Here is a 21,067-nt window from a genome sequence, read left to right as displayed (position 1 = left end):
ATCGGTAAGAGACAATAGGCTTCGACGATAGACAAACACTATCCTATACGTCTAATAGACAATTTAGAGCACGGAAAAATACTAATCACGCTAAAATAGCAGAGCTTCAGAGTGAAAGAGAATTCCATAGATAAGGAAGTACATGATGTAATACGCAATGCGTCTTTGTCTTCATTCATGAAACACGCTCCTGTCGTTGGCCATCGAGTCCGCTGGGCAACAGAACCTTGAAATTTAAATGTCAAAGGTTTCCCATGGGGGATAACAAAAACATCACTCGCTCGCCGCATATTTAGAAATCGGAACCATAAATCTCTTTCAATCCTTATCAGCGAAAATTGTACTCGAAGACCCTGGCAAGAGGACAACCGTTTGACCCCAGCCAATCTAGAAGAGAGATTTTTTTGCAGTGGTACAAAGGCTAAGTTTGGTAGAGAAAAAAACATGTTTAACGAACTGAAACCAAGGAGGAAAAATGACAATACCATACAATTAAGCCTCCTACATTAGTATAAGGAGAAATAAGCGCTGACAACAAGACATAGGCAGCATGTAAAATACACATGCCAAATGTAAAGTCGGAGAAGATTTTTCACGGATGACGCGAAACACATCCTTCGTTTACAGTCACACTATCGTAGACGACAAAAGAAAAGAAAATAAAGGAAATAGACTGCAAAACAAAGAGATTTAAAGTGCCATTCTTTCTCCGTACTATTAAGGATAGCAACGATGTCTAAATCAATAAAATTAATGGCGTCACTCGCCAGGAAGACTCATTGCATGTTTTTATTTTTCCATTTTTCAAACCTTGCATGAATATTCTAAAGGAATTACTAATCCATGCGTAATATTTTCATGACCGTGCGGTGCGCATGGTTTAGCATGCTGTGAGTTAGTGATTGATCACCCCCAGCCAAAAACCCTAGAGGTGGCTTGCAGGGTATTATGTAGTTATAGACGTTGGCAGATGCTGTCACAAAACTGAAATCTCGGAAAAAATCAGGAGAAGAAGCTGTAATCTCAGTTAATGAATTGCACGGTCAAAATGTATACATCGCGCATATCTGTAAGTACAGGAGGCTGGGGCATCGTCACAGTGTTGTTTTCGGCCAACAATTCACGCAAAAACAATGGAGTATGAACCGATAATCTTCGAACTCATTAAAACATGCCAAACCTTAAGGCTGCCACAGACAAAGTTATCCATGAACACAGCTGAAAATTTTATCATGCTTAAAAGCCATGTATACCAAAATAATACAAAACTGACAATCGGACACTCAAAACTCGCTATAAATTGAAATATTAAATTCCCGTTATTTTCTGAACACACCTCGCATTTACAGGGAATATCTGTTGGAGTCATTGTTGTTGGCGTGGAATGAAGGGAATGAACTTACATTCCTCATTGCACTGTTCCACGAAGTGAATTCGCAGACGTTTTAAACATCGTTCGAGCACTGTTTTCGCTGGAGGCTGGCTGATGCACGTCTACAGACGGTCCAGAGGCGCAGGACCCGGTGAGCTGCTTTCTCTTCTCCTTCCCAATTGCTTTCGAACGAACGGCGTGTTGGGGAAGTCGTGATCCACGGACGAGAAGAGAAAGGATGATGGCATTTGCCCTCAAAAGCGGAACGCGCCCGATTCGGAGGGACGACGCTTCGCCGAGCATTTCTTCCATCGATTTTGGCCAAACTCAACGAATCCATGGGCATCGGAGACAGAGAAAACCCACCTAAATGATATGCTAAAACAAGCCTGAAGTTAAACATATGTAGTCTCCTCATTTGTGACCTCATATTCAATATATTATTCCGAATAGCGAGTATAGGTCCTTTCAAGAAGATAATATTCTTAGCCAACTTCAATAAGTAACATATTCATGGCTTGGAAATAATGGAAGGGTGCTTAATGCATTTGCTCCATATTGGCAACCAGGTTGTACTAATAATGATTTTTTAAATAAAAACCATAAAAATATCCGTAACGCATGATGAAATACACGTCTTTAAGGTCCAATGAACATGTCTCTCTCAATAAGGTGTATGAGGAGATTAATTATGAACTGGCAAAGGAAAGAAAAATATTCCAATAAAATCTTCGAACTACTACCTGAACCAAATGGAACCCTCACATGATATAAAACGCTCTCCATTAACATTAGGATGACTATTAAGCAAATACAAGCTAGAAATTCAATGAACGACCGAACCAGATTAACACGCAACACGAATATGATCAATAACGTATTAGCTGAGCTACGACGCATAAATTAAAGTTTTCCGAGACTTTTTTAATACCTTATTACTAGCAGCAAGAAGGAAACCTTAATCCGTGTATTGAAACTTACGAGCGAAGTTTAAATTTATGACGAAGATCATTTCGGAATATTCTGCCTCCTGAAATTGATAACCGGTCGTCATCCGCAAAAAAAATCCACTGGCCTGCTCATAGCCTTGTAGAAGCTGTAGAAGTTCCCGAAACACTGGTGTATTATTACACTTGTAGTTCCCAAGTGGCGATAAGAACTTAGTAATGACTTTGCTTCGCGGCGAAAGATGTTCGTAATAAACTCACGGTCGTATGGTTGGGGAGAAGGAAAGACAGCGTCATTACAGCTAGCCGGGAAGTAGAACATGAGGGCCACACGACATCATAGAAATGTCCACCCCTTCTAGGACCAAATTTGCTAGGTGAGTCGCATCACAATATATTGAGCACAGCAGAAACCCAGTAAAATAGACAGCAAGAGCTGCGTAGGCACCAACTCATCTGAATAATCGGGATACATTAAAAACGATGCCAAGAAACACTCGCTTATATGATTTCTGATTTCCATCAAGTAAGTATTTAAAGCTTAAGATTTCCCTGAAGAACAATTTAGGCAAATTTGCTGAAATGTAAGGAGCACAATCATAAAAACGAAAAAAATTGATAGGCAGGAACATGCTCAACGAAGTTCAAACACATTCACGGAAAGATCTGGAACAAACAGAAGAACAATGAAGAGGAGATTTCCAAAAAAAAATAAGAAAGACGAAAGCTGGCGACTGCCTCTGGCGATGAACTAACCACACCCAATCCAAACTCATCCGCTGAACGGGAGCTAAAATTCCCTCACGCGATCTGTAATTTTCAAAAAAGCCAGCTGATGAAACCAAGAATGAGGGGATCACCAACGGAGAGTGAAATTTAAAAGCATTTGATCTTGTTTTGAATGGGCTGTCTAGCAAAATCTCGGGAGTTAGGGAAATCGTGACACATATCTCTGGTAGAAGTGACTGCTGTATCAAAGAAAAAGTATAGTGAGAAAATAATAACATTGACTATCCCTACAACACAAAGATAACGATCTAGGTAAATCCATATCATCAATCCCTAACCATTAATGTAAGTACTACATCGAGTATAAGTGACTGAAAATGTTTTATGAAATCCTATAGGAAAACATTGCTAGATATGCTATGGTACCCAAGTGTTCCTCAAAATTCTAGTTTAACGAATAGATAATTCTCTTTTTTCCACAATTATTAACTCCCTCCTCGGTAAATTGTTCATTCAGATGCTATCGCAGAAAGTGTTTTATAATAAATAAAGGAATGTTGATATCAGTACAAATAAAATAGTAAACAAACGCTTAAAAACAAGATATATTATTTTATTAGTCTCGGATTTAAAAATTTTGCGCCTTTACACAAAATTAAACACTCAGCTAAACACTTGGCTAGTAGGCAGATGTTGGCATCGGTACCCATAACGACGCTTCTGCGTCAGCAATTCGCGTAAGCGACAACGACCACGCGCACATACATGTAGATTTCTAGACTCCATTCGTATGTGTACGAAGTTTACCTTCGTGTCTCTCAAATGATCGATTTCCAGCACCACCAACCGCAGTGAACTGTGGTATACGTATGTGCAGCACCCACGGATCACCACGGGGCACACAAAAACGACCCCAGACAAGCAACGAAAGTTGCGCTCCAATGGCGCCAAAAATAAGCAACATGGCGCGCGCGCGAGACGCGAGGACAAAAACGAATCGGAATGCGCGAGTTCACCCGCGAGATGACGGACCCAGACATGAACGGAAGTACGTCTGTACCACGAGCATTACAACAGAGGATTCGCCAGGGGGTCTCTACATGTGTTGTCCAGGCATTTAAATCTTTAATAATAATCGCCACGAGCAGAGCGATGCGAGTTTCTCGGAGATATAAGCTATAATTAGTGCTGCCCATCGAAATTTACATTCGTGGTGATGAGTTCCATAAAATTCTTAACTTTTAAGAGCTATTGCTCACGTGTTAATACTATTTCCAGTAAATATTGAAGGTAAATGGATCGCAACGGGACGAACTGGTACCACTTGTATGTAGCCCCTTGATCTACAAATAAGTATCTACATCTATATATACATAATACCCCGCAAGCCGCCTAAAAGGCGTGTGGCATGGGGTGTTAGGACACCGGCCGTTTACAAATAAAAAGAAGGTGCTCTAAGGAAATTACGACTAGCATTTATTGAAATCCTTTATGGTTCGGGGGAAAAATGAATTCCCATACCTATCCGTTCGGCAAAACATCACTCTTAAATTGTCGCTTCTATCGGACCTGGAAATACAGGTATAGTGCGGCTCTAATATTATGTTCTCCGTGTCGCTCTTAAAGATATCCAATCTCAATTGTTCAAGCAAGTAATGCATGTTTTCCTACGCTAAATATCTGCCCAGTGGCGTAGTTCGAGGGGTCCGGACCCCCCCTCGCGAAATATGAAAATACAATTTGTTTTCCTTCGTAAAAGAAAACAAAATAGGAAAAATGATGAATTTACAAAATATTTTTTAACAAATGAAGTTTTTTCGATTTTTAAAAGTGTTTAATTTAGTTTAAAACCCATTATTTAGTACCCTGTTTTTCAAAAAAATTCTCCCCTGATATTGGACCCCCCCCCAGAACAAAATTCCTGGCTACGCCACTGTATGTGCAGGATTAGGACGGTTTGACGAGGAAAAAACAAACCGAAGTGGACGCAAAATGTCTAAAATAAAAGCGATATTCAGGTGGTGGCTTGCACGGCACCTCTAAAGTTTAGATGCCAATATAATCTCAAATGAAAAATGTATGAGCTTGATATGCAGGATAATGTTGAACAGGAAAAGATTTACTCCATGAAAATAAATAAAATTTCAACACGATTGCACACGTACGCGATGAAAAATGACAAAATGTGATTGTTGGAAGCGGGGGTGTTGCGTCCTCTAAAATTCACGCGATGTGCGGTTAGGGGGATGGGGGCATCGCGGGGGCGGTAGTCGAGGGGGTGGGGGAGGGGGAACAGAACACACCAGGTGTTCCCGACGCGAGGGAGGGCGATGTACAGCAGAGCCAGGGCGAAAGGAAGACGAAAAAAAGAAGAATATCTGAGAGCGAGGGCAATAAAAAAACTGCTTCCCTCCCCATCCCCCACTCATTCGGGCGGGGGTGGGTTGAGGGGCCTGCGGTGGCAGAAGGGGAGGGAAGGGGAGGAATCTTTTTTTGGGATCAGGGTGGGAGGAGGAATTTCTGAGAACGCCATGAGCCAGGAGAAGGAAGGAAAGGAGAAAGAGTGGATGCGGAGAGTGACACACCCACGCAAGTTTTATGTGCCTTAAAATTGTAGAGAGGAAGGGTGGACATCAAGGGTTGACGCGACCCCTGGTTCGACCCCCCTTCCCTCTCCCCCTCAGGATTGGTGAAAGGAGATAGGGAACTGTTGGAAAGAGATGCCATACATTAGGCGATGAGAGAATTACCGACATTAGATTTTGCGTTAGAGCCATTTTGAAAAGGACTGAAAAAATGCGTCCAAAATTCTTCCTCATTAGCTAAAATATTATAATGCGTAGTTACAGAACATTGTAGAATTTGTAGAGTTGCTGTTATAGAAAAATGCATATTAAATCAATTTTTTTCACACGTTACGGCTTAGTAAAATTTTATTCTTACACATTAGTAATCCCTAAAAGTGAATTACGTTCATTTAAAAAATAACAATAAATTTATAATGTGAAGGTATTAAAACTAATCTAAATCAATGAAAGCGCATTATAAAATACACCGGAAGCAAATGCGAACATAAGTAACTAATATTAAAATAAGCAGAGAAAGTTTTATTATCACATGTGAAGACACGGAAATCTCCCCGGCCTATCCTCAGCGTTCGGGATGCAATACACGGAGATATCCGTGATCGGTACGCAACGTGTAAAGGCCGGGTTATAGAAAAAATAGTAATAAACTATCTACATAGATCACTTAACGTGAGATTCCTTTGTCCTCACGTCAATGGCCGCGTTCAAATAAAAAATTAACGCGTAACCTAATGAAATAAGCGTGAAAATTAGCGTCAAATTTTGGAACACGCAGTGTCGTATTCATTTTTTCACGCGCTTTCCATTTTTTTTACTAGTTCTAACCGTGAATCGTAGAAGAAGACACATCGTAATTACAAATAGCAATGATCCTGAAGTGCTGAGAGTTCCTGAGAAGAGTAGGAGAGAAGATAAGCCTCATGATTATAATATTGATAAGACGTAACAAATTTAAGTATACCGGGACTAGCCACGGTGATAACTTTTACGGGAGTCACCCGCAATGCACAATTGTACGAAAAATCCACAGAGAAAAAATCATTCGCCTTGACCGGGATTCGAACCCGGATCCCTCGATTTCCGGCGGAGTGCTTTAGCCAGTTAAGCTACCGAGGCGTCATTCTTCCCTGTGGAAATTTGTGGACTATACCGGACAAGGTGGTATGGACTGCTGAGCATGTTATGCGACGAGCAGTCCAAATCGTGCGCACGGCGCCACAGCCGGAGAGTAAAGTCCGAACTTTGAACACATATAGGTGTTCTCTCTTTGACGAATTTAAGTATACCGGGACTAGCCACGGTGATAACTTTTACGGGAGTCCCCCGCAATGCACAATTGTGCGAAAAATCCACAGAGTCAAGGCGAATGATTTTTTCTCTGTGGATTTTTCGCACAATTGTGCATTGCGGGTGACTCCCGTAAAAGTTATCACCGTGGCTAGTCCCGGTATACTTAAATTCGTCAAAGAGAGAACACCTATATGTGTTCAAAGTTCGGACTTTACTCTCCGGCTGTGGCGCCGTGCGCACGATTTGGACTGCTCATCGCATAACATGCTCAGCAGTCCATACCACCTTGTCCGGTATAGTCCACAAATTTCCACAGGGAAGAATGACGCCTCGGTAGCTTAACTGGCTAAAGCACTCGGCCGGAAATCGAGGGATCCGGGTTCGAATCCCGGTCAAGGCGAATGATTTTTTCTCTGTGGATTTTTCGCACAAGACGTAACAACCTTATAAGCCATATCTGTGGACATGGTGGTCTGCTGAAGACAATCATCGAGGGACAAATAGGTGGCAAGAACGGAAAAGGAAGGCCTCGAATGAAATATATGGAATAGGTTTTGAAGGATATGAAAGACAAAATATTCGTGGGAGTGAAAAGATTTCCTGATAAGAGAATTGAGCCCAAAGCCGCATGAAATCAATCTTAGGATTGCTGACCAGTGGTGATAACGATGTGGATGCAATATGAAATAAACATCGAAAAAAAAGCATCGATGCAGCAAAGAAACTATTCAATTCAGTTTTAACTCATTATATACAACAGTTCGTTCTTAGAGTTCAGCAGGAAAATGACAGATGGCGTCCAGTCCGCGCTAATTTTCTCCATAAACGCCCTGCAGCTGTGAAGCTAAGTTTTTCGTAAGCACTAATCTATTTATTACCATTTCTTCTATAAAAGGCGAAAGATTTTTGCAAGCCACCATAATGAAGAAGTGATTGCTGATCGCCTTCTGAGGGAGGACGTTTGAAGTGCCCCTACCTCTTCACACTTACGTCACGCGTCTGTCTCTTTTTCGCTGTCTTATTCTCCAGACACTGACAATCAAAACAATGGAGATCTGGTCGCTAGGCAGCGCACGGGAGCAGTTGAAGCCACACCGAATCACGTACCGACTCTTCAAACATGGCAGACTTCAACGAACTATATTTAATGGAACAATACGCTACATTGAATTGGCATTTTGAGCTGAAAAAATGTCGTCAATGATGCAAGTAATGCATCTTCCAATTCGCATTCGCATCCGAGTTATAAAAGTAGAGGAAAAAATTGTCAAAGTTCGCGATTTCCCACGTGCTTTGGTGGAGCTTAACTCTACGAGGTCATTCTCAAGATGCCCTATTGCGCAATTTCGTGGCTTCACTTAGGGGAGAGGTTATCGACATTCCATTGTCAATAGTTCAGTGCCTCTAACCTGCGTTGCACGACAATCGGCCTTTCATGAGCTCGATGACAATAGCGGCTACCGGATTGCTCTAACTTCGAAGCCGCCGTAGTGCGTATCACACGACTCTTGAACTAGTTCAAGTTTGTTAATTGTACGTATTACCTCTGGTATTACGCAGTGAAACTTAATTTCGGACGGAATTACGGCGTTTGGAGAGCATTCCCTCAAGCATTTAAAGACCGCTTGCGTTACGTACCGTACAGCCCGACGCTAGATGTTTTCATTTTTTTATTTTTCGTTTCTAACTTTACCCACTTTTATGACAAATACTGGTGACAGAAACCCTCTTTAGCTTCATATATGCATCGAAAATTTTATTTTATTCCAAATAAGTCGAAAATTGTTCCCGTACGAGTGGACACGATGCTTATCTACCGCATATATGTAAAACCTACGTAATTTATAACACAAGTTTTCGCAATCTTCCGAATACCCGAAAATCTTTCCGATATAGAACTCCATGTAGAGCAAAGTAAAATTTATTATTGAAAACACGATGGCTGAATTTGAATAAGTGAACTGCTTCATTGGCATGGAAAGCTATTCTTCCCTCGCTAATGATTGAGATGGATTATGCAAAAGGTACAATTATAAAAGTGTTTGATCGCAGCAGAGGGACTAACGCCCTCAATGGAGTGCGATAGAATTTTCGGCGCAGTCATCCCCTGCCACACATCCACGATGCAGATAAATCTCTCCTCCTCGTCGGGTAAACAAAAGCGAGCAACCTGTCGCGTAACTGAGATATGTGACTGCAGGGGAAAGACAAAAAAAGAAGCACGGAAAAGGCAACCGTCTGAGGCAGGATGGGGGAAGAGATAGATAGAAAGAAAGAGAGAGATCTGCACAATACCAGCAGGGAAGTTCATATTCGAGGCACACATGTCGGAAGAAGAAGGGCCCGCGGTATAACGGGCATTGGGGGAAGAAGAAGGCACTCGAGAGATGGCAGCACCGCGGGCAGGTAGGCTAAAAGGTAGGGAGGCGTGGTTGGGATTTGAGGAGGGGTGGGAAGAAGACCTCAAAGCAGTAGAGAAGACCTTGGACGGTGGACAGGAGGGGGAGGGGAGGATTTTCCATGCAAATAGTAAGGTGGGGTGGGGGGAGGGAAATATAGGGGCAGGATGTTTGTCGAGCGCTGAATGGGAGATATGGGGTGTCCCGCAGGGGTGGTGGGAAGAGGGATTACCCCTTAACATAAGGCTTCCTCCTTCCCATTGAGATTTCGTCAGAAAAGAGAAGAAGAAGTATGAAGCCCCCAAACTATGGACTCGTCTGCCAGTCTTAATCCCTTTTACCATGCCCGCAGAGAAATACGAAAAAGCATCTAATAGAGTTAAAAGGGGAACATTTTATGACGGCCTTCAAGGAAAAACACGAACTAATTTTCGCCCCAAAGATATATTGTCCTAAGGATTTTAACGCCCAAAAAACATGAAAAAACGTCAGTGATTCGCCTTTAGCGTAATAAAGAGCGTGAGAGACTGAAGCAACTTGAAGAGACTAAAAAATAATAATATTAGGCGACCGGTTTCGTCACAGTACGAAATAATCAGGTATAGATAGAGAAATACACTAGGCCACTGATTGCGGAGGGATAGCGACAAAAGGTGGGGGAAAGTTTTATGAAGGGAAAGAGATAATTAAAGAAAAAATTGGGGAAAACCTTATCATTACGAGGATGTTAAAAATAGGTGACAATTGGAGAGAGTAGGGAGAAGTCATTGATAGTATTCCAAAATAAGGCTTTACATAACATTTATGAACCCACTTTTGAACAAGGGGTGTGGAGAAGAAATTTCTACAGGAGAAGTGTGATTGCTATTGAAATTAGGGGCAGGAGAATAAGACGGTTTTGTTACGTGCTTAGTCAAGAAGACGGAAGTAATATGAAGGAAGTTTAAAAGCAAACCCAGACAGAGAGGAAGGCCGAGAAAGAGATAGATGGTGGGACCAACTAAAATCTGATTTGAGGAAGATACAGACAGATGGAGATGGAGAAAAAATGTAGGTGCGGCTAAATTTCAACTAGGACCTAAGGTAAGTGAGTAAAGTAAGGTAGGGGTTGAGGTTGAGTTGGGTCTATGGGAATGGAGAAGTGGGAATTTACAAAGGAGTGGAAAAAGTTAATAAGATTTTTTACATTTAAAATCAAGTAATTTCACTAAAATGACGCCTCAAACTATTGATTGTGCGAAGTTTCAATCATAGGATGACCCACGCGATTAAACTGTTCCCTTGCGATGATGGGTGAATCATCAAAACAATGATCACAGGCTTAGCGCTTAAAAGGTAAATTAAATTATAAAAAAGTCTCGCGATGTAGCCCTGGAGACGATAAAAAGAAGTGAAATAGTCTCTCTTAACATTAAGTACATGATCGGAGAAAATGTATTTAAAACACGTTATCAAGGTAAAATATAAAAGCGCAATCCAGGATATCATGATGATAGCCCATTTCTGAAATATCCATCTAGCAGAGAATTGAAATGATTATTCAATTCTATTTATCATCTAGTCTTTATAAAAAGAATAAACGACCTAGAGACGCGATTAAATACTAATTATAATACTGCATTTTTAGTGATATATTGTAATTATGGTGATAAAAATGTAGAAGCAAGCATTTCAGGAGTCTCATGACAAAATTAGCGGTAGAATAAAAAATTTCATTCATTCATAAATTATTCGTCGCTAAAGATATAAGGCTTCAATATTCTATCGTAGTATTTATGCAAAGCTAAATGTGCACATTACCATTAGAAGTCAGGTCTCCTAGGCCCCAAAACATACCTGAAAATAAATAGAATAATGTTAATAAGTTAAGACTTACATCGCAGATAAATAAATCATTTCAAAAGGCAAGAAAAAATGAAAAAAGCATAAAAACCTTTTTCACATTTAAACACTTGAACTATAACTTTTCATGATTAAGGTTTTTTTTTATTTCTGTCAGACTTTGCAGTCAATTTTAAATTATTTCCTGAAAATCAAAGCCTGATGATGAAAAAAATATTCTTTTTAATTTTTAAAATATACAATACAAAATTATTATTTTTCGACATTTTACAATTTTAGAATTACATATTGGCATATACTTTGCTTCTTGGCTTCCAAATCTCTATGGAGTTCCAGACCTAGCTGCATGAAGGCGAATAATTGGATTAAAATGTCCACTGCAGCGCCGCCATTACTTGCGTGGTAATATTTGGATATAATCTTCAGATTTTACTTTATTTTGTTGCGATTCCGAGAAAAAATGAACGGATTGAGATGATACTTTTTAAAATAATTACACCATAGGTTACAGTTCTTTCTTTAAAATTTCAGAGTTTCAGCTTACCGGGAAGTTAGTTTAAAATCGATTGCAAAATTACACCGCAAATGACAGAAACCAAGTGAAGTCAAGATAAACGTTGTAAAAAACCTTGAGCCAATGACCGAATGAAATTGAAAAATGACAATCGAAAACATGCTTCATGTAAATCGCAACTAATACTTATTGGTGCCATCGAATAGGGAAAACTTATTTCGGAAAGTTTAGCCATGTGAAGCGAAAAATACTCAAACTGAGCTATACTATAAACAGAGCACCCACAAAATTGCACTGTCGACGGAAAGGAAGCCATGAACGAGATTTGAAAACATAACGCCGTCTCAAAATCTGGATAAGAGCTTTTCCAAGAAAAAATGGTGGTTCCACGATGAATTTTTACGATGACTCGCATTGTTTTTCATTCAACACGACCAGTGTATACCAGGAAGTACTCATGAATTCCTGTGACAGATGTTAGTCAGTAAATATTATGGAATGGTTCACGAATTTGAAAATGGAGTCAGCCAATGTATGTATTGTCACCCAACGTGCATTTAAATGCGCTTATAATAATCGCCACTCACAGTCGCTGTCGCGTAGAGCGATCCGAATTTCTCAGAGAAATGAGCTACAATAAAGTTTACTCACCTAAATGCATCGGGATGTTGTAATCTATGAAATTCAAAACATTACAACAATATTCCTCGCAATTTTAATGATAATACTGCGATGCGTCAGAGAAAATATTTCACTCTCCACTCCAGAAAATTCTTTAGTGGGCTTATCGGAATTCGTCGCATTGAAATCGGCTTACTGAAGTGGCCACTCGCATCGCTGACGGGTACAGCGATCCGAAAGAAAAAATCAAAGAAAATATCTATAATAAGGACTGTTCACTGAAATTTATATCCGTGGCGATGTTAACTTTTCGAAGCTATTTTTTACGATTACACCTATTATACTGTAAATATTGGGATGAACGGATGGATCATTGTGCCCATATCGCCGCGATGCGGGCATATTTGACAATCGATCAAATTGTGCCCAAAGTAGCACAAATATCATACTTAAAACGGGATAGACCGGTCAAATGTCCTCAATGTAGCACAAATATCATACTTCAACGGGATAGACCTGTGCCTACTCTATGTAGTCCCTTGGTGGGGAGTTTTTACAATCCATGTAGTAAATTCACAAACACGAGAGATACACGAACGAATCCGAAATCGTGGGCGACAGCAAGCTTCCATTGCCTCCTCTCATGGAAAACTTCGCGGAGCGATGGATTCTCGGAACGGTCCAAAACAGGACACGAGAGAAGAAATGCCCAGGCGATTGGAATGAAGCAGATAAACACGATCGACAAACTAGCAGGCACATTCTCGACATTTGCCCGCGAGCAATTTCGAACGTGAAAACTGGAATCCACGCGAAGTTTTCACGCCGCGCACAGAGACTAGCCAGCTCTCTAACTGCGGCACCAGGCAATCTCTGCCGGTGACATTTCCCGCAGCCGATCGGGGCCCCCTTGGACGGGAAGCCTTGGAATTACGTCACCGTCCAAGTTACAATCTTCTTGGGGCACAGCGGCGAGTCCACAGCCTTTCAAGGCCACACATCCGAGAGAGACCAGAATGAGAATATATGTAGACGCGGTCCAGCTATACTCCCCGACGGCTCTCCGAAAATAACAGCGACTCGACGACAAGAATCGCGCCCGAAGACCTATTTTGTTGCTACCTACGCCGTTATTGTTGTCGTCGATGTTGTCATTCATTCCGAATGGCTGCTGTCACATTCTTCGGGACATCAGCGTCGCAACGCTGCCAAAGTGTTTCTTTAACACCATATGGTACCATCGTGGCGTCATCAACTTGATGACGTTTGTTTTGCAATGAAAAACTGTCAGCGTTGAAGCAGTTCCATTTCTATTGAATAAGAAAAGGAAGTGGAAACAGACACAAAAGCCGAATACGAATGAATGACATCAGTCGAAATATCAGGAAAATTACCGAAGATCTTAAGTCTTCGATATAGCATTTTGATTTGGTTAATTTTGATTAATTTTCATTTTAAGAGCTAAAATTTATTTCAGAAAAAACATACCACATTACCTCACTAAGTGGAGCACAATCTTCAGCAATGAGTTGAAGATATTTTACATTAATACATTGAACGAATTACTTATTTTGAATGCCAATTAAAATTTCTTAGTCGTGTTCAATATCTATAGCCACTATACTATCCAGGTTCCTTGATTCCTATAGAAATTCATGCAAAAGGTAAGTGGTTCGATTCTAAGCCGAGTGGAATATTTCGTATGACAATTAACGTGAATTACACCTACACTGCAGGTCACACGGCAAGACTGAAATATTCAGCAGTCCACACGTTCACTGCGATTTATTTAAATATACTGAGAATAATTTTTATTAACATTTCACACAACTATGCAATACGAAAGCCTTATTTTTCTTTGACATTGGTGTGGGCTGCCTCAAAAATTTTGCTTGGTTCTATTTATTTAATGCGTCACCTCATTACATCAACCATTAATGCCAAATTCAGCTTTCATTACCATGCTTTTTAAAATTATAACGAATATATTGAGTGGCATCAGGCAATGAAATGTATTCCTTAATGCAAAATAGTTAAATAACTAAGTAGCTAAATATTACGGATTCATTTGAAATTCTAGTATCTTCTTTGTTTCACTTTTCAAAGTTTTAATTTAACTTCAAGTTGGCAATCTTGATTATGTGTACCATTTTCTTTAACAATATAATATATTATATAATATTATATAATTATTATATAATATAATATTATACATTAAATATAAAATATATTATCATTATTCACACCAACAGTTTTTACACATTCTTTGAGTTGATGGCGCACAGGCGGTACTAGAGCGAATTTAAGAAATAAATTCCCTGTTCGGATTTAATCCACACGAGAGTGTTCTGCGTTTTGACAACATCCTCTGGCCCGCTTGCCATTCTTCCTCGCTACAACTTCCCGTCTCTCTCAGGACGCCAGAAACTTAAGAATATCACGTGATATCGGAGAGGTGACCTTCGGGAAAGGAAGACGGACGGATGAGCGAAAAACAGCGATTCTGCGCTCAAGTGATTGGATGACAAACCGAATGAAGATTTCGGGCCTCGGAGTCAGCGAAGGCGATGAAAAGCCAAAGCAGCACTCTTACGAAGTGCGTCATCCAAAGAGGGACACGGACGACACACAATACCAACTGCTGAAAGATAAACCCCATAATAAGTCACTGAGCAGCAAAAACGGCGTTGCTTATTGCTTTGTAGCTAACAAAATTAATGGTAAAGAGAGAAGAGAATAAAATAAAGGAAATAGGCTGAAAACAGCGAGATTTAAAAACGTAATACCAACAGCAAAAAATGACAGAAGTTGCCAGATAAAAAAATGAAATAATTGCAAATGGAAATACATGTATACAAAATGCTTTAAATGATACAACTGATTTTCATAGAAATTATATTATTCAAATAAGAAAGAAAATAAAAGAATCAATATTAAAAATAAATTAATACTGTTCAATTTTCTAAAAAAATTATTACTAAATTCGTAAAGGTTATTTCTTAGATGACGTGAAACATATCCTTCGATCACCGTCGTACAAAAGTGTGTGCACCGTCGTACAAAGATCACCGTGTGATCACGAGAATAAAGTAAAGGAAATAGGCTGAAAATAGCGAGATTTAAAACGTAATTCTTACAACAAAAAATGAAAAAAATTGCAAAGGGAAAAATGAAATAATTGCAAACGAATATACTTGTAGGTATACAAAATGTTGTAAATGTTACAATTTATTTTCATATATTATTATATAATCCAAATAAGAAAGGAAATATAACATTCAATGTTAAAAGTAGATTAAATTTTGTTCAAGAGTATTGTTATAGTGCACACAGTTAAGTTCTTGTACATTCGAGTTATGGAGGTCAAATAAATCATGCCCAGGAATTTGAAGACCGAAGACAGCAGCAGAGAAATTGGATACAATTTATGACACCTAAGTTCATTTTGCGATCAATGTAACGACGCTAAGCCTGGTAAAATCAAAGGTATCCAGCCATTAATCCCAATTCGTTGCATAAATCCATCATAACAGCAAAATAAAATAAATCATTCTCAGGAGCAAATAATAAGAATGACAAGCAAATATGTACCTGCTATAAAGCAATACCCGATACGATTATAATACTTCGGACACAAATCGGGCTTGAAAACTTCTATGAGATGAACATATAACCTTGCCTTATTTATTCAATAACACATCCACAGATGCACAATAAAAGGGGTCTAATTAGGCTGATTAGGAAACGCACATTCGCAGATACTACGATATCCCCGGAATTCTGACGTCCCGCTAGTGGAAACCTAACTATATTTTACCTGTAACTCAAGACAAAGACACAGGACCTTCTCTAGATCCCATTGTTCTTCCTAAATCATCTACACAACAGTTCCCCACCATGAATGTGCCCATTGCTACCTTGATTACCGAGCTCTAGAATGATTCTAATTAGCCTATCCCCAAGTAGATACCTTCCGTAACCCAAACTATCATCAAGGAAACGCTCAACTGTACTCAATCGTTCAATTGTGTCTATTTTCACCTTTACTCAAAGGCAACGAATTACTAACTTCCAACAATCCTCCAGATAACTTCTGGAAATGAACATCGCAGGCACATATACCTGTTCTGCAGTATGCAGTTCCATCAAACAATGATTTCCCAGTCGTCTATTGAGACGAAACTAAACGGAACAAATTCTATTTTTTATTTGCCTGTTTAGCTTTTTCGTGGCATACATTTTACATTAATTACACCGTAACTTCACTCGTTATACTTACTGTCAACTTTCGTGCTTTCGCCACCTACGAAACACAGGATTCGGGAATAAAGAAAATATTTTTTTTCGCATAGACAGAACAGTTATCAATAGATTAAGCAATGTAAATGAACGAATGAAATAGCCACTAAATTATAACAATTAGGAAGAGAGAATTTGTAAAATTTAACATAAAATCGTTGCATTGTGTCTGGTACCCCATTAGTTAATATTCGTACCAGCTACTCTTTTCTTCTTATTAACCGCAGATTACGTATGCTCTGAAGATATTAATTAACAACTAACTATAGCAAGGTTAAATGAAAAAAATAATTAATATTGCGTAGAGAACGACACCGCAAAAATGGCTTCATTAAAGAATTAACTAGAGGGATCGATACACTAAGGATACAATAGTCAGTCACTCACCATTCAGTGATTCAACCCTAAGGTTGTTTATAAATAATTTACTAAGAAACGAAAATTATGTCTCTAAGACTGTCTGTAAGGGCGGAAAGGTCTCAATGAACAACTGCTACCCATTGTCACAGAACTATCAAAATCAGTTTATTCCAGGTCTTGGCATATAAAAGATAATGGCGAAAATTTCCACAGAGAAGTCACTTTTCTGAGAATGGATACCTCTGAGGTGTTACCATGAAATTTGCCCACTCAACGTCGCGTAATGGCAAACAATTTCAAAGCGTCGCGTGCAATGCGATAAGAAAGCGATAGGAGGAATGCGCGAACTTCCCTCTTCAAGGTGGTAAAGATTTAGGATACTTCGAACAGGAACTCCATCAAGCTTGGAACAAATGATGAACACGAATGTATACTGATAACAAAGGACGACTTCACTAGACATCAGAGCTTTGATAAGAAGGTTTGGAAGAATATAGGCATTTTGTGCTGCACAAGGATGATATTCATCAATAAAGGAAAACTTACAGTGACCACAATAGAATGAACACTCAACGATGCATTAAATAAAAGATGGTTGCACTTTTATTTAAATATGTCGAACTTTCACCATATAACGCCTGCCTCTGTTGACCTTATTCAAGGAAATAATATTCTTATGACAATTAGTTGACAGTAACAGAGTTTGATGAATTTCACCACGAATCTTTTGTTCATATTTTATGGAGCTCACAGATGAAGATTTTCTGCGCTAGATCTCATATGCTTCCTGCATATTCAAGGTTTGTCTTGAAGATATGGTGAACCCAAGGTATACCATCACACCTCCAATTATATTAGACTCGAGTACCTCAATTTTCAAGCTCCCTCCTTTTCAACTAGTGTTAGTCTTAGTGTTCCAGAAAGAAGGAATCTTACGGAAACTGTGGGAATAAGGAGACATTCTGTCTATGAAGAACTGGAGTTCGCTCTTCCGCAGCACAACCAACAAGAGTGGACGCGCTTGCAACAGCCATTTCGGCTAAGAGAGTCATGTTGGCGGAGGCTTATCTTTTTTTTACGGTTGCCGGAGAAACCGCTGCGCTACCCCTTCTCCTCAACTGTTACCGCGGAGATAACGACGCCGTTGCTTATCTAAGGAAGAGTGGTCGCTTGAGGTAGAAGGAACAGAGAAAGGTGTCTGAAGTGGGACGAGGCCTTTGGCACTGCAGCCGGGGAAAAAGAACGGCCCAGAGATATAACGCTTAGTGGCCGATGAAAATAAACAGGAAGTACCTCGTGGTGCAGGAGAGAAAACTGCAAAACAGGCTCTTCCAAGAGGATTACACATACACACACACATTCCAGCTTATCATGGACATATACGGTGTACTATGTACGCGAATAAATCTCCTTAACACTGCCGGAAAGGCTGAGCCTAAACATTTATCCTGTTTCTTATGAAAAGTACCACTACATTTCCCCAACAACTACTACTTCCTCAGTTACGGTTATGAGGCTTGCGACGGACCATTCAAGTACAACTCCTTATCTTCTTAATACTCTCGGCCATCAATAAAGCCACTTAAATTCTACAGAAACGTGAAAATGAAGCAAAAAATAACTTGAAAAATAAATAGAAGAGCGCGAAAATATTGTACGACAAATAAAATATACATAAATAAGTTGGAAAACAGAATAAATCATAAAAAACGATTTTCTTACGTTCCCTAACATTTCTTTTGGGAAATTCAAGATGGTATATTGAATGAGAGTTTCATTATAGAAGCCTCATCATAAAATTACGTCGCTTTTAGTATTCTGGGTCCTGAGAGCAGTCTCAGAATCCCGAAATTGCTTCGAATTTTGAGACTTTGTCACCAGAGTTTCTAACTGCCATGTACTAAATAAAGTCACTAAGTTATTTTCAACAGAAAACAACAAATGGAAAGAAAACCTTTAAAAACTTTATACCTAAAAATCTAAACCTTAAAGTGACTAAATCCCTTGCTTTATCTCAACACCTTAATTAACCCCAACCCTAAAAGCAATGTCATAACTATAAATATCAATAACAAGCAGGCCACCAGGCGTTGCTCGGGAAGGATAGTATTCAGAGAAGTGGAAAACTTGGAATTCATGATCACATGGCAGGATTTTTAGGTAAAGGAACAAAGCAGATATGATGATGGTATATACATGTAACAACAAACAATGAAAAAACCACTTCCCTATACCACGCACGGGATCAGCTTATACCCCGCTCCACAACATTTATCATTACGTGTGTCGGTACCTGCGTGGACCAAAACCGTCGTGTGATCGCACGCCACAGCAAAAAAGTTTTTCACCGAGAGGATTAACAATTGAGTGTAGAATCCTTAAGGCCGTTTTACACAGGGCACGGAATTGCGCAGGTTAGAACTGCATTAATTTCTAAAATGGCGTGGAATTGCGCGAATGCATGAACGAAATTAGAACAGGGGCTATTTTTCCATCTAACGCCCACGCACTCTTGCATGTGTTCTCGAAATTCACCGCTTTACACGACGCAATTTTGACTGCACCTTCGTACACACGTCATATTGTGCAAGTACGTGCCCCGTGCAAAACGGCCTTTAGATTTAAACCCTTCGAGAGCGACAAGCGGTTCAACTGCCCGACAGGATGTCCAACCACAGAAATTGCATGACGCGATGTAACAAACGGTAGTGAGAAAATGAGAGGCAAAGGAATCGTCGAACACAACCAAAAGTAGCACTACGGCCTTTGGAAGCACGAGATGCTCCTAAGTACAAACTCTGGTTGTAATGCGTGCAGTCGTATGGAAATGAATAGCGGACAGACAAACAGACATCCTCTTCTATACATATAAGAAGATACATGAATGTAAAATGTAAAGCATGGATCCAAAACACAGAACCACCCATGAGACGGCAATCCGGCTGGGAACTGTGGCTGAAGAAAACAAAAAGTTATTACTTAAACGTCTTCGTAACCGTGGGTCATTGAGTTGCAATGGGTGCCCAGAAACCATTGAAATGGCGGCGTATGGATCGAGGGAGTATAAGGTTATGATGGAACCCAACCTAGGTGCAATACCATGACTACAAATATCAAAAATACGTGCTAGCAAACAGACAGATTCAGAATGTCTTTTTTCCAAGGCAGCGACAGAACTCACTAATAGAATGCATAACTTGTAGTGTAGCCAACTAACCTATGTAAAACTTAATGCATGTTGCTTAGTTTTACTATTATTTCTAACAGCATATGGTACTATAACTTGTTAGTATACGTGACGTTTTTTGTACTGTGTGGCGTGCATGTGGGAGTCCACTTTCATGCTGCATGCTGGTGATTGATCATCCCCTGCCAAACACCCTAGAGGTGGCTCGCAGGGTATTATGTAGATGTAAAATGTAATACACGCATCCACAATCTTCAGAACCACCCACGAGGAGGCAGTCATCCGGCTGGGAAGCGTGGATAAGTTGGACAAAAAGTGATTAAACGTCTTGGGGTGAGGATCAGGGTGGAAGAAGGCGAAGGAGGTGTCTGGTGGATGAGGAACGTTTCCGCTCTGTCGGGCACGAGGGAGAAAGTGTTCCGAGGCGACGACACCCATCGATCGATTCGGGAGACGTTAACGCGAGTCGGCAAGCAAGCCAGGCCTTCTCCGTTCGGCTGTAACCTTGCCGCAGCGCCCCAAAACCGGGTCGATATCAACTAACTCGCTCACTCTCGGGAAACCGAATTTAATTCTCGAACACCTTCGGGATCCCTCGCAAACGGATGTAGCGGAGAGAGAGAGAGTGAGTATAGCGCGTTCCACGTTTAGGTGACAGTTGCGTAGGGTTGCCCAGGGCGACTTCAACAGTTAAAGAAGGGTAGTGCCCCTCGGCATGAGATCATGACGTCAACGAATTCCCCGCGAAAGGGTCGAGTCCGGCAATTTTCGTCACGAACAGCTGGAGAAGAAGGAGAACTCGCAAATAAAGGCACTATATTGTTATAACTTTAATCAATTAGACAATTAAATAAAAGAGAAAAGAGTGACCAAGTCCTTAAAGGAAAACCCGACACAGAAGTAGATTAGAGATATAAAG

General features: G+C 40.1%; 1 protein-coding gene across 15 annotated transcripts in view; it reads right to left on the bottom strand.

Moving 5' to 3' along the window:
* The window catches only part of LOC124168340 (muscleblind-like protein 3), a 1,078,040-nt gene that overhangs the window by 590,779 nt on the left and 466,194 nt on the right, over positions 1–21,067 (bottom strand). The window contains exon 2 of one of the 15 annotated variants that reach the window (XM_046546514.1): positions 11,126–11,161. The exons of the other annotated variants lie outside the window; for them this stretch is intronic. The gene's annotated coding sequence lies outside the window, so the exon portion shown is untranslated. The remainder of the gene's footprint in view (positions 1–11,125; positions 11,162–21,067) is intronic. 15 annotated transcript variants of the gene reach the window in all.

Source organism: Ischnura elegans, chromosome 11 (assembly GCF_921293095.1).
Source record: "Ischnura elegans chromosome 11, ioIscEleg1.1, whole genome shotgun sequence".
Taxonomy (NCBI): domain Eukaryota; kingdom Metazoa; phylum Arthropoda; class Insecta; order Odonata; family Coenagrionidae; genus Ischnura; species Ischnura elegans.
The sequence above is the reverse complement of the archived record's forward strand: the minus strand, read 5'-3'. Positions and strand labels throughout refer to the sequence as shown.